Raw genomic sequence first — 3,176 nt, 5'->3', positions numbered from 1 at the left:
AAACTGATAATCTATACTCAAGTAAAAGTTCAATTACTCTAAAAAAGTACCTGGTTGATGTATTACTTAAAGTACGTGTTACTTTCTGTACAGCCAATATAACTGAGATATGAATAATCACTCTCTCTCCATCTCTTCCTCTCTACCCTCCTCTTCCTTATCATAAAATCAAAGACTAACGTTGCACATGACAAATAAACATAGCTAACTTTTGGGGGGGCCTGGTGCAGACCGGAGGACAAGCGTCTTATTTTATGGGGGCCAGTGACACACTTATTGTAAAGAAGAACTAAAAGGCATATGTAGTGAAGTAAAAAGTAGATTATTGGCTCAAAAATATACTCAAGTAAAGAGTAGAAGTGTAGTTTAAAGAAAAAGAACATTCAAGTATTTGTTTCCTAAAAAATATACTTTTTATTAATGTGTATTACTTGTAGCAGGTTACTACCCAACCCTGTATTTACCCGCTGTCTAAAATGCTTCTTTTTAGCATCTGTCTCTTTAATCTACCATCTGAAAAAGCCCATTCTGCTGTGATTGGTCAGCATTTCCAGGACTCCCACAGCTCGCTGTATCTACTGCACCGTCATTGCAGCTAGGGAATGACTGTAAAGGAGAACAGCGTCACATACTAACCTGAAAAACTAATAAAAGCTTCTAAACACAACCAAACATGTTCCAGTAGGAATCTCCTCCGAAATTGGGAAGAAATTAACAACATCTGTGCCAAGATTACATGTTTCCCTGACAGTAGCATGTAACTTTATGTGGCAGTGTAGGCCACGTAATGTGAACGCTTGCAGTAGCATCCCTGGTGCAGATGACCTTATAAAGAAACCCGTCACGATGTGATGTCAGCCTGCAGCAAAAGTAGAAAAACAGCTGGAAACAGCAGAATTATCTGAATCCTCAGGTTTTTGCTTACGGGGATTACTTTAATATGGTAACCTGATTATTTGAAATTTTGGCCATGTTTAATACGAACATCTGACATTGTAACATTATATGTCAGAAAATAAGAAAAGCATAATAGGTACCCTTTAAGCTGTCAAATATGAAGAAGGAAGAAAAATGCTAAAATATTTTAGTAAAGTATATATATATATATATTATGTTCTTACATATATCTAGCATGAAAAATAAATAAAAAGTACACTAAAGGTACCCCAAAATGTTACCTCAAGTTATATACTTAGCTCCTTTTCACCACTGCCAAGGTCTACATCATCTGTAGCCATGCTCTAACAGTATGGGAGGCTTGTTCGGGGGCCGGCCTCTCACCCCAAGGATCACATACAGGTGAGAAACTTAGATTGAAACTCGCTCCTCTCGTCAGCTAATTTGTTTGTTTCGTTCTGGGGCATAGCTGATATTAAAAGGAGATCCTGAGCGTCGCGGCAGTGGGGGAAGGAGGGGTGGAGGGAGCTGGGGAAAGAGGGAGTCAGGGAGAAAGGGGAGGTGGAGGGGGAGGGGGAGGGAGGGAGGTATGAGTTTACAAGCCCCAGGTACGGTGAATGGGTGAGTGAGAAGATGCAGAAAAGAAGGCAGTGAGGGAGAGAAAAAAAAAAAAAAATCTCATCCAAATAACTTTCACCCCGTGGGCGCTAAAATGCAAATCACAGATCAAAGAGGTTTGGAATGGAAACTAGCGAGATTGGGAGAGAATATCATCAAGCTGGGGTTATATATGTATGTTCAGGATGTGAGAGAGACATGCTGGACCCAGGTAATGGAGCTGACCTGTACTTGAACACTGCCCCCCACTGCCACTATCATTTCCCCGCCTGCCTTCTCCCAGGATTATAGCATGTACAGTACACTGGAAAGTAATTTACTTTCTCCTTACAGTATTTTTCTTCCCCTTTCTGTTTCTCTCTGTTTAGAAAGCCTTTTCATCAGACATAAACCTCCTCTCAAAGCTGTGGCGAATTCCGCTCCTACATGTTGACACTGAAGTGATGTTTTGCGAGTATGGTGGCCTGTTTGCGTGTCGCACCTGTACAGCAAGACGCTTTCCTCCCTTGCCTTAGCACACAGCGAACTCTAGAAAACAGATTAATGTCAGGAGGGAAGGTGGAGCGTTAACAGAACAGAACAACAGGCAGCGCCGGAATGTGCGACAAACTTTGCCTGCTTTGCGTGTGTCACATATTCAAGTGGTGTTTGGTTTAGTTTTACAAGAACCATCCCAAAATGCACCTTGCTAAAACATAAATAAAAGTGTTAAATCTCAACCTACAAGTCTCTGTAGGAGCGTAGTTCACATCTCCTTCTATATACACGGATGACAGAGAACATGCAGTGGGTGGAGGGGTGTGGGCCGAGCTATAGATAGGCACGGAAGGATGTGACTGGGAGACACTCTGTACGAGGAGTCTCCACGTTAATGCCTAATTAATGTCTGTCTCCCCATTAATGTCTAATTAATAATTCATGTCTGTCTCCTCCACCTGAAGCTGTCATAACTTCTCTTGTATCCTGACATTAAATGTGACAATGTTGTCTTCCGGCACGTACTTTTGTTGTCGGCTTCTGACTTTAACTGGCAAAAGGAAGCATTTTATATAATGTAAACACATTATTGTAGTACAGATTTGGATTGTGCTCATGATGATTTTGTCTTTTTCATCTCACAGCTACATAATGTGACATAATGTGCCCGGCCTGTCAACACATGTTAACCTTGTATGGAGTCACCTTTTATAGCTGTACAGTGATAGGAAGTACATTTCGTCCAGTATCGTCCAAGAATCTGAGCTGTACTAAAGGAGTGTTTTAAAGCATTTGTACTTTACTTGAGTGTTTTTATTAGTTAACGTTATTTTATGCTTTTACTATACTACTTTTTATTCCACATTTATTTTTTGTTTCCCCCTGTTTTTTTGCCCTGTTAGTTAGTGCCACGCCTGGAACTTCGACGTCCTAGGGCAAGCTTCCCTTGACACAAACAAAAACATTTATTTTCTTGTATATTTATTGTATTTATTATCACAAATGAGAACAAGAGCTGATAAGAAATCAACACAAATACACAACGCTGCTAACAAACAATAAATCTTGCAAAGTTTGTCTTCTTCTTTTTTCTTTTTTACTCTTCTGCTGTCCAATTGCACTCTGCTTTACCATACCCATAGCTATTCTAGCATGTTATGACTATGATGATTAATCACTGAATG

This window comes from Epinephelus fuscoguttatus, linkage group LG22, assembly GCF_011397635.1.
Source record: "Epinephelus fuscoguttatus linkage group LG22, E.fuscoguttatus.final_Chr_v1".
NCBI classification, from domain to species: domain Eukaryota; kingdom Metazoa; phylum Chordata; class Actinopteri; order Perciformes; family Serranidae; genus Epinephelus; species Epinephelus fuscoguttatus.
Note: the sequence above shows the minus strand (reverse complement) of the source record.